The sequence below is a fragment of the Pleurodeles waltl genome, chromosome 6 (assembly GCF_031143425.1).
Source record: "Pleurodeles waltl isolate 20211129_DDA chromosome 6, aPleWal1.hap1.20221129, whole genome shotgun sequence".
NCBI classification, from domain to species: Eukaryota; Metazoa; Chordata; class Amphibia; order Caudata; family Salamandridae; genus Pleurodeles; species Pleurodeles waltl.
Genome location: NC_090445.1, coordinates 991895593 through 991907708, shown reverse-complemented (window position 1 = coordinate 991907708; position 12116 = coordinate 991895593).

The following is a 12116-nucleotide window of genomic DNA, read 5'->3' as shown; positions in this document are numbered from 1 at the left end:
CCTGGTCCGGGGATTCCTCACTGGGGTCAGTAGCCAAGGCAGGTTGGGGTAACCAGAGTCACCTATTAGCCACACACGTTGTCTCTGTAGCTGCTCCATCACATAGGGGATGCTGCTATTTCGCATTACATACGCGTCATGCACTGACCCTGGGAACTTGGCATTTACATGGGAGATGTACTGGTCAGCCAAACAGACCACCTGGACATTCATCGAATGATAACTTTTTCTGTTTCTCTACACCTGCTCATCGTCTTTTGGGGGTACCAAAGCCACATGGGTCCCATCAATGGCACCAATGATGTTGGGGATATGTCCAAGGGCATAGAAATCACCCTTCACTGTAGGCAAGTCACCCTCCTCTGGGAAAATGATGTAGCTCCGCATGAGTTTCATCAGGGCAGACAACACTCTGCTCAAAATCTTTGAAAACATAGGCTGAGACATTCCAGATGACATGGCCACTGTTGTCTGGAATGACCCACTTGCCAAAAAATGGAGGACTGACAAAACCTGCACCAGAGGGGGAATCCCTGTGGGTTGGCGGATGGGGGACATCAGGGCTGGCTCCAGCTGGGCACAAAGTTCATGGATAGTGGCACGGTCAAGTCTGTATCGAAGTATTATATGGCGTTCTTCCATTGTCGACAGGTCCACCAGCGGTCGGTACACGCGAGGATTCGTCCTTCTCCTCGCAAGTCCCAGCGGACGGTGCCTAGGAAGGACAACATGGAGCACAGAGTCAGGCAAACCACAGGTACGTACAGACAGCTTGCACAGTTAAAGAATGGCAATGGGTTGAAAGGCGTGTATGTGTGGCAATGCAAGGCCTAGGCCTGTGTGTCGCAGTCAAAATTAAGCCATGTAGGCCCTTGAAATGGCGGCTGCCTGACCTGTGAAGTGGGACAATGGGATGTGAGGTCAATGCGCTGGCGGGGCACACCGTGGCGGTAGGCGGTCGAAGACCGCGGCGCAAAGCCGCATTGGTTAACATTGAACCCTATGGGTTTCAGGAGCCAATGACGATGTGCGCCGGTGGTCGCGGTACGCACCGCCGCGATACGCACCGCCGCGGGCGTGACCGCCATTTCCTAGCTGATTGATCACTCGAGACCTGATCATCCACAGGAGAGGACCTATACTGCAAGTGCTGCTGTGACCTCGGTCTGGAAGTGACAATGGCTGCTGCGACTGGGGAAAGGGCCCCTGCCTTCACGTCTGAAGAGTTGGAGAAGCTCGTGGATGGGGTCCTCCCCCAGTATGCGCTACTCTACGGTCCTCCAGACCAACAAGTGAGTACACCGGGTGCACATGGAATGGGCTATGCCTGTGTGGATTGGGGTGAATGTAAGTTGGTGGGGTGGGGGGCGAATGAGGAGTGCAACGCACGACAGATGAGAGCATGTGCCATATGGCAAAGTTGGTGGGGGGGGGCCAATCACATCTAACATGCAGGTCATTGATGATTCCCTCCTTTCCACCCTGTACATGTCAAATAGGTCAGCGCCCATCAGAAGATCGAGATTTGGCGTGCCATCGCCAAGGAAGTCCGGAACTTGGGGGTCCACAACAGACGGGGCACCCACTGCCGCAAGAGGTGGGAGGACATCCGCCGCGGAACAAGGAAGACCGCAGAAACACTGCTGGGGATGGCCTCCCAACCTAGGAGGGGTGCCAGTCGCACCATGACCCCCCTGATGTCCCGGATCCTGGCGGTGGCCTACCCTGAATTAGATGGGCGCTTTGAGACATCACAGCAGACACAAGGGGGTGAGTATCAGCACATTCTCATATCTTTCTGCGCAGTGGAGGCGTCTGGGTGGGGGAGGAGGGCTGTGGGTGACATTAGGCCAGGGCGCTTTCTGTAGTGTAGTCCTCTCCCTTAGGCATGGCCCTGTGCCCCCAGCCCCCACCTCTGTAGGGTGACAAGTACAGCCATTGATGGTCCAGCATCACCCATGTGCGCGTTTGACGTCTCTTGGCCTGTTGTCCTAGTCAGTAGTACTGAGTAGTGTACCCCGAATGCGCAGGTTAGTGCATGAGGCTCCTGTGTCTGTCCTCTCCGCCAACGGTGTTGACATTGCATGCACTCAACCTGGTCTTCTTTTTTCTCCCCCCACCCTTTTTCTTCATCTTCTTGTGCATGTGTGCATTAGCATCATCAGGCGGAGGAGATTTGGCATCGGAGCACGAGGGAGCTGCAGGACACAAGGCCCCGGTGGGCCCAGGAACAGACACCGAGGGCACCAGTGATCCGGAGGGCGAGGGGAGCACCACGACGGGGACCGCTGGTGAGAGCAGCGACAGCGACACGTCCTCGGATGGGAGCTCCCTAGCGGTGGCGGCAACATCCGGGCCCCCCGCCTCTACAGGTACAGCCGCCACCCAGCGCACCAGCCCCGCCCTCCCAGCAGCCCCTCAGCCTACGCTACGTGCCCGCTCGCCCAGGAAGGCGCGCGTCTCCTTCGCCTCAGGCACCTCAGCCCCTGCCCCTGTTGCCCCTGCTGCCCTCAGTGCGGAGCTCATTGACCTGGTGAGGACGCTCATTGTTGGGCAGACGACCCTTTTGAATGCCATCCAGGGTGTGCAAAGGGAGGTGCAACAGAGCAATGCGTACCTGGAGGGCATTCATTCGGGTCAGGCTGCCCATCAACGAGCGTTCACTGCTCTGGCCTCAGCACTGACGGCAGCCATTGTCCCTGTTTCCAGCCTCCCTCTTCTTACTGCCTCCAGCCTGTCTCTGTCTCCTGTTCCTCAGCCTATCCCATCCACACCATCAGACCAGCCTGCACTCACCTCAACACCCAAGAGCAGCTCATCCAGACACAAGCACCACAGATCCCACAAACACTCACCCAAGCAACACCCAGATGCAGACATTCCAACAGTCACAACCACCTCTGTGTCCCCCTCCTCCTCGTCTCCCTCCTCCCTCTCTGTGACGTCTACACTCACACCTGCACGCACCCCAACATCAGCCAGTGCTTCCATCACCACCTCACCCTCCAGTACAGTCCACACTCGTGCAGTCACCACCCCCACTGCCATTTACACGTCCCCTGTGTCCTCTCCCGCTGTGTCTGTCACCCCCTCTTCCAAGACACACAAACGCAGGCAGCCACCCACCCAACAGCCATCCACCTCACGTCAGCCTACAGCACCAGCACCTTCACCCAATGACAGCACACCTGACTCTCCTACAACCACATCCTCTTCCTCCACTCCCATCACCACTTCTCCTACCCTTTACCTTGGACCTAAAAAGCTTTTCCTGGCTAGTCTTGACCTCTTTCCCTCCGATGAGCTCCCCCCTCCATCTGCAAAGAGTCCCAAGAGCACCGCAGCCACCACCAGCCCAGCTTCGAGTGTCACTGTTGTGCATGGGATCTGGAGTCCACCCTTTGCCAGCAGTGACACATCGATCAGCAGCAAGGACACGTCCCGCCCCCCCCCCGGCAAGAGGACCCGCAAAAACAAGGGCCGCCGTGCGAGGACTGACAGGGCTGCCCCCAAGGAGCAATGTGCGGCCACTTCACCAGCCACACCATCTAGGGGAGGCAAGGGCCCGAGAGCCCCATCAAAGGAGCGGAAGGGCAGCAGGAGCGCGGAGAAGGTGGACCCCACATGTCACATCCCAGCTGGGAAGGAGGACACTAAAGAGGCCAGGAGTCCGTCCCCGAAGGGTCCAGAAACGTCACGGTCCGAGGGCGACTGAGCAGGGAGTCCAGGCCAGGTCTGGCTCCCTTGACCTGCTGGATGAGCACCGCTGAACAGGGCCCGCCGTGGAGAAGAGCACCGCTGAGCAGGGCCCGCGGTGCAGAAGAGCACCGCTGAACAGGGCCCGCTGTGGAGAGGAGCACCGCTGAACAGGGCCCGCCGTGGAGAAGAGCACCGCTGAAGAGGGCCCCGCCGTGAAGATAGGCACCGCTGAACAGGGCCCGCGGTGCAGAAGAGCACCGCTGAACAGGGCCCGCCGTGGAGAGGAGCACCGCTGAACAGGGCCGCCGTGGAGAAGAGCACCGCTGAAGAGGGCCCCGCCGTGAAGATAGGCACCGCTGAAGAGGGCCCCGCCGTGCAGAAGAGCACCGCTGAAGAAGGCCCCGCCGTGAAGATAGGCACCGCTGAAGAGGGCCCGCCGTGGAGAAGAGCACCGCTGAACAGGGCCCACGGTGCAGAAGAGCACCGCTGAACAGAGCCCGCCGTGGAGAGGAGCACCGCTGAACAGGGCCCGCCGTGGAGAAGAGCACCGCTGAAGAGGGCCCCGCCGTGAAGATAGGCACCGCTGAACAGGGCCCGCGTGCAGAAGAGCACCGCTGAACAGGGCCCGCCGTGGAGAGGAGCACGCTGAACAGGGCCCGCCGTGGAGAAGAGCACCGCTGAAGAGGGCCCCGCCGTGAAGATAGGCACCGCTGAAGAGGGCCCCGCCGTGCAGAAGAGCACTGCTGAAGAGGGCCCGCCGTGAAGATAGGCACCGCTGAAGAGGGCCCCGCCATCTCAAGGACCGCTCCGCTGGGCCCTTCATCTCAAGCACCGCTCCACTGGGCACCGCCGTCTCAAGCACCGCTCCGCTGGGCCCTTCATCTCAAGCACCGCTCCGCTGGGCCCTTCTTCTCAAGCACCGCTCCGCTGGGCCCTTCTTCTCAAGCACCGCTCCGCTGGGCCCTTCTTCTCAAGCACCGCTCCGCTGGGCACCGCCCTCTCAAGCACCACTCCGCTGGGCCCTTCATCTCAAGCACCGCTCCGCTGGGCCCTTCTTCTCAAGCACCGCTCCGCTGGGCCCTTCATCTCAAGCACCGCTCCGCTGGGCCCTTCATCTCAAGCACCGCTCCGCTGGGCACCGCCGTCTCAAGCACCGCTCCGCTGGGCCCTTCATCTCAAGCACCGCTCCGCTGGGCCCTTCTTCTCAAGCACTGCTCCGCTGGGCCCCGCCGTCTCAAGCACCGCTCCGCTGGGCCCTTCTTCTCAAGCACCGCTCCGCTGGGCCCCGCCGTCTCAAGCACCGCTCCGCTGGGCCCTTCATCTCAAGCACCGCTCCGCTGGGCCCTTCTTCTCAAGCACCGCTCCGCTGGGCACCGCCGTCTCAAGCACTGTTTATGGTTCACTGTGCCCACCATGCCTCCTCCTTGACCAGTGGAGACTGTCATCCACCTGATGGACTGTGGCTTTGCACTCCCCAGGATGGTACAGTGGGCAGCCCACCCACTGTAGAGACATTGAGAGACTGTGGCTTTGCACTCCCCAGGATGGTACCGTGGGCAGCCCACCCACTGTAGAGACATTGAGAGACTGTGGCTTTACAGTGGGCAGCCCACCCACTGTAGAGACATTGAGAGACTGTGGCTTTGCACTCCCCAGGATGGTACAGTGGGCAGCCCACCCACTGTAGAGACATTGAGAGACTGTGGCTTTGCACTCCCCAGGATGGTACAGTGGGCAGCCCACCCACTGTAGAGACATTGAGAGACTGTGGCTTTGCACTCCCCAGGATGGTACAGTGGGCATGGTGGCTCCTCGTGGAGCTGGCGTCGTGGACTCATGTGGCTGTGGTGCCCCCCCTTCCCTTCCCCCTGAGGTGCCTGTAGTTTTTACATCTGATGTCCCTGCAGTGTTCTCTCCAAAGGACTCAGGTCTCCTGTGTGGGCTTTGCCCTTGTTTCTCAAAACTTTGGCCCACGGACATGATGAATTCGTAGGATGTGCAGGACTTGTTACTTCAGTTATACACTGATGTGTATATCATTTGTTTTCTTGTAAATATCTTTCATGGTTGTACGATAATTTTCAGGAGCTTTTTGGTACATAAATATTTATTCCAAATTTGATTATGTCATAGCATTTTTCAGGGGTGTTTGGGTGGTGTTACTGTGACTTGTTGCTCTGCATTGGTGTGTACATAGTTGGGGGGGGGGTCGCATATGTGTGTGCCCGTAACCTTTCGTCCTCCCCCCTCCCATGTGTCGTAGGTGCAGTACTCACCGCTGTCGTCTGCGCCGGACTTCGTACTCGTGGTAGATGAGAAGGTAGACGAGAGCAGGTAGGATGTTTAATTCGGGTTCCATGCTGTCCTCCTTCCTCCTGGAGTGCGTAGTGGTGTGCGTTTTCCCGTTCGTAGTCTGTTTCCGCCGTGTTTTTATCGGCGGTGCTCCCGCCCCGGAAAAGGTGGCGGATTGGTGAGTTGTGATAGTGTGGGCGGTACATTGTCTGCCGCCTGGCTGTTGGCGGTGACCGCCGTGCTGTTTGTTTGTACCGCCGTGGCGGTCGGAGTGTTAAAGTGGCTGTCTGTGTTGGTGGTTCCCGCCAGGGTCAGAATTCCATTGTTTTGACCGCCAGCCTGTTGGCGGGTTGGCCGCCGCTTTAACACCGACCGCCAGGGTTAGAATCACCCCCCATGTCTTTTACATAGGGAGGGTTGTAACAGTACTGGCTTTTTATTCAGTTTGCATGCTCTGGTTTTAATTTCAGAAAATACTTACCAATTCCATATGTAGGAGGAAGAGGTTTTTTTTCGAAGGGTTGGCAATATAAGAAGCATGAATAAGAACTAGTTACAACAGGGAGATCCTACTACATGTGGCCTAGTCTCATATAGGTACCTTTTTGCTCCTGGTCTTCTTCCTTTACTTCTCTGTCCTGCTGTTCATTAAGGTGTTGGTCCTCCTCCCAGTCCTGCTCCAAGTCCTCCTTTTCTGGGTTGCTTTGGTTCTCGCGATACTCATCTTGGCCCTGGTCTAACTAGTTCTAGTCTCCATTATCTGGACATCTTGGTTGTAGTCATTGTTGACCCTGGTCTTCCTGGCCTGGCTCCTGGTTCATCCTTGCATTATCCCTTCCTGGGCCTCCTTATCCTGGTACTACTGATCCTCATCCTGATACTGCTGGTCTGTTGGGTCCTTATCTATGTAGCCCTGTTGTCCTTGTTCTCCTAGGGCTGGCACTCCTAGTCTTCCTGGTTTGAGTCATCCTGATTCTCCCTGCCCTTGTCCTTGTCTATGTGTTTCACCTGGTACTGCCTCCACTGGATTGGGTCCTCCTTATTATGTTATCTTGGGCGGGAGATATTTTGGTCCTGGTCTGGTCCCATTGTTCCACATGGCTCTGGTTGTCCTGGTTCCCCTGTCCTCCTAGTCTAGTCCTAATACCCCAGTTCCTAGTCCTCCTGCTCCACTTGGAACTTCAGGTCCTGTCCCTTTGACTCCTACTTCTCAGGTCCTCCCAATACCGATGCCCATCCTGCTTATTCTGATCCTACTAGTGCACCTAATCATCCCCATCTGGTCTCTGGTCTTAATAGCCCTAGTCCACCTACTCCTTACCTGACCAGTTCTCCAGGTCCTCCTGCAACATGTCATGATACTTTTGGCCATGGCCCTCCTACTTATTGTCATCATGGACTAACTTGTCCACTTTATCCTGATCCTCTTTGTTCGGGTCATCCTGTTTATTTTTGTTCTTAGCCAACCAGCTTGGTCATCATGACTCCGGTCATCCTGGCCTTGTTTGTCCTGATCCTCAATTTTCTCCTCATCCTGGTCCTACTTGTTATGCCAGGTCCTGATAATCTGGACCTCTGTGAAGTGAACTTGCTTTCCCTTTTGGTTGTGGTACCACTGATCATCATTGTGTTGGTATTCTTGGTCTTGTCCTGTGTGCTCTGGTTTCATGGCTATCTCACCTTTGTTCTTCAGGTCCTGTTCTCCTAGTCTTCCTCATCCTCAGTCTGGTTTGCCTAGCAATGGTCTTCCTGTTCCTGGTCCTTACCTGGGCTGTGTTCGCTTCCAAGTGTTGTGCCCACTAGACTTGATCCCTGTGTTTCAGGTTCTTCTTGTTTGGTTCTTTGTATTCCTAATCGTTTTACCTCTGCTCTTTCGGTCTTCCTGGATCTTTCAGACCACCTTCCCCTAGCTCTTTCTTTTGTTTCTTAATCATCTTGACCCTCGTCCTTCTAGCCTGGTCCTTCTGATCGTTCTCACGCTGCTCATCTGATTTCCAGTACATCATATCCTGGTTCTGCTGGTCCCCTTGGTCTACCTGGCCTCTGGTGCTCTGGCACTCTTAGGCCTTGCCTTCTTAGCTCTTGTCTTTCTGCTGTGGATCATCCTCACCTTTCCGGACCTGTACCTTGTCTTCATGGTACTTCTGGCTCTGCAGCAAATGCTGTGGGCCCTCTTGGTCCTTGTTCTCTATGTTTGGGTTCCTGTGATCCTCGTCATTTTGGTCCTGGTCCTCTTCTCCTGGACATCGTGGTCTAGTACCCTTGATTTTCCTAGCTCTGGCTGTTCTGGTCCATCCAATTTTTTTACCCTGGCTCTCATACCCCCAGGTCCAGGTCTTTTGCCTTTACTTGGTACTCTGGGCACTGTTTCTATGGCCATGGTCTCCCTGGCATTCCTAGGCTTGCTCCTGGCTCTACTAGAGATGATTGTTCTAATCCACCATGCTCTGGTCTTGGTCCTCCTGGCTCTGGTCCCCCTGGTATTCTTGGTACTGCCCACCTCATCTTCCTTGCATCTTCTAGCCCCTGTCATATTGGCCTAGATCTTGTTTCCTTGAATCTGGTCCTGATCTTCCTGGCCCTGGTCTTCTTGTTGCTTGCCTCATGCAGCTACACAATCATGTTCCCCCTTTATCTAGTCCTCCTGGGCCTGGCCATCCTGTTGCCCATCTTCAAGGCTATCCTGTTCCTGGCACTGTGGCCTGGACCTCCAGGCTGTGATCATACTGGTCTTGATTTCCCTGGTTCTTATCTTCCTTATTCTCTTTTTCCTCCTCACTCTGGTCCTCCTGGTTCTGCTACTCAAGGTCCTGATCCTCTTTGCCCTGATCTTCCTGATACCCTTGGGCCCATATTTATACTCTGTTTGCGCCTGTTTGCATCATTGTTTTTTATGCAAATTCGGCACAAACTTATCTCCATATTTATACTTTGGCTTTAGACCAGCCAAGCACCAAAGTTATGGAGTTTGAGTCATTTTTTATACGTGAAAACCTACCTTGCGCTAATGACATGCAAGGTAGGCGTTCCCGTGCAAAAATGACTCTTAGGCATGTGGGCCTTATTTATCCTCCGGCGTCAAAATGATGCACAGGAGGCGGTGGGCCTTAAAACATGGCGCCCAGCCGGATTTGCACCGGTTTTTAATGCCTGGGTCAGGGCAGACGTTAAGGGACCTGTGGGCTCATTTCCATGGTGGGAGACCATGGAAGCAGTCCACAGGTGCCCTTCCCATTACCATTGGGCAGGGGGGCATGACTCCTTTCTTTGTTAAGACAGGAGTAATTTCCATGGAGGTTGTGCATCAAAAAATGGCACAAGTCAGGTTAGAGCCAATGTTTTTGACTCTAACCTGACCTGCACCATTCTTTGGCGCACAACCCCCAGTCTTCCCTGTGCCTCAGCCCGGTTGCCATCATTTATTTTGACGCTAACCAGGCCACAGTGCCGGCTAACGTCATTCCATAATTAAGACGCCCGGCTGGCGCATTGGAATGGCAGTAGCCGGCAGTAAACTCTTTGACGCAAATCTGCCCTAACGCCGATTTGTGTCAAAAAGTATAAATATGGGCCTTAGGGCCAGATGCATAAAAAAAAATTGCACTCGCAAACGGTGCGAATCGCAAAATTCGGCCGTTTGCTAGTGCATAAAAAGTGGTCTGCGATGCATGAAAGGCATTCGCAGACCACAAATAAGAAATCACAAAATTTGCGATTTCTTGCGTTGCGACCTGGTTTGCGAGTCGCAATTTGCGATTCGCAAAATCCACATCACAAGGAGATGCTGCAAAAAATCGCAAATTGCGATTTTTCGCAGAATGGCATTTTGCACATGCAAAATACCATGAAAAGAAACCAGGTGGTAACCTTGTGCAAAATAAAAAAAATCATTTAAAATGCATTTTTAAATTGAACATGTAAAGCACACATGCCCTTTTGGCATGTGTGCACCTTACATGTCCCCCAAAACATTTTTGGGGTGTAGCAGAGGGGGCCTTAGGCCCCCAGCACCCTGGGCTTTTGCATTTCCAAAATTGTGATTTCTGGTTCAGAAATCGCAATTTTGGAAATGCAAAAAATTTGCAGCTATGGCCCAACACGCCCATAGCTGCGAATGGGGCCGGTATCGCCATTTGCGATTCGGTAATAGCATTTGCGATTTTTATGAAATCGCTATTACCGATTCACAAATGTGATACATGGCACTTTGCGAGTCGGAAATAGCGATTTCTTAAAAATCGCTATTTCCGACTCGCAAAGGGCCGTGATGATACATCTGGCCCTTAGTCCTTTGTTTCCTGGTTGTCTTTGAACTTGTTCCTTCTGACTCTGGTTGTCTGTGTCCCATGCCTCAGCTGCCTGGTATTCTTGATTAAGGCCATTCTTGTTTTTCAGAGTCTTTGCCCTTCTTGAGACTCTATGCACGTTGTCTCTGATCCTCTTGGTCCTGGTCCCTAGAGTTTGGCTTCTCTTCAACCTAGTTCCCCTGGACCTGACCCACCTGATATCTTAGCAATGCAAAAGGATGATGGACGGAGTGCTGAACAATGCAAACACTTACCCCCAGTCACAAATCTGTGTTTAATCTATTGTTCTTTTGCTCACCATGCCACCCCAGTTTGGACCCAACCATATGCAAATCAGCCTTGACCCTGTTCCTCATGGGAACAATCCAGCCCGAACTGCAAGGCCAGGTCCTCCCTGGACCAGAACCAAGCATCTTGGGACCAGTTTTAGGGAATCACCCTTCATCAGCAAGGCTAGCTTGAATCCAGTGGCACAGTGAGCACGGGACCCCCGTCTGGGCATACCCATCCCACTTAGGGCAACTGTAGAAATACAAAAGGATGATGGACGGAGTACTGAACAATGCAAACACTCACCCCTAGTCACAGATCTGGGTTTAATCCATCGTTCTTTTGCTCACCATGCCACCCCAGTTTGGACCCAGCCATATGCAAATCAGTCTTGACCCTGTTCCTCACGGGAACAGACAAGCCCAAACTGTCAGGCCAGGTCCTCCCTAGAACGGAACCAAGCATCATGGGACCAGTTTCAGGATATCAACATTCATCAGCCAGGCTAGCTTGAATCCAGTAGCACAGTGAGCACGGGACCCACGTTTGGGTATACCCTTCCCACTTAGGGCAATTTTAGCAATACAAAACGATGATGAATGGAGTGCTGAACACTGCAAACACTCACCCCCAGTCACAGAGCTAGGTTTAATCCATTGTTCTTTTGCTCACCATGCCACCCCAGTTTGGACCCAGCCATATGAAAATCAGCCATGACCATGTTCCTCATGGGAACAGACAAGCCCGAACTGCCAGGCCACATCCTTCCTGGACCAGAACCAAGCACCATTGGTCTGGGTTCAGGATATCACCCTTCATCGGCCAGGCTAGCCTGAATCCAGTGGCACAGTGAGCACGGGACCCACGTCTGGGAATACCATTCCCACTTAGATCAACTTTAGCAGTAAAAAAGGATGATGGGCGGAGTAATGAACAATACAAACACTCACTCCCAGTCACAGATCTGGGTTTAATCCATCATTCTTTTGCTCACCATGCCATCCCAGTTTGGATCCAGCCATATGCAAATCAGTCTTGACCTTGTTCCCTCTGTCTTGGCCCAGTTGGCCCTGTTCCTTTGTAGTCCTTTTGGGCCTTGCCCTGGTTCTCCTCACTGTCAACCTCCTAGCCTTGGTACCCCAGGTCCTGGTCCATCTTCCTTCCTGGCACTCTCAGGCCCATATTTATACTTTTTTAGCACTGCATCTACGCCGCTTTTTGATGCAAAAACTGCGCAAACTTACAAAAATACAATGGTATTTTGCAAGTTTGCGCTGCTTTTGTGTCAAAAAATTACGCAAATGCGGCACTAAAAAAGTATAAATATCGTCCTTAGTCTTTGTCCTCCTGGTTTGGCATTTCCTTGTTCTCCTGGCTCTGTTCCTTGTCTATTTAATCCCACTGGTACTGCAGTCATTGATCCAGGTTCCCAAGATCCAGGTTCTCCTTGTTTTGGCTCTCCTAAGCCTGGTGATTTTTGCCCTGTTCTCCTGCCCACCACTGTCCATTCCACCTGGTTTTGCAGGTACTGGTTGGTCTTCTTACCTC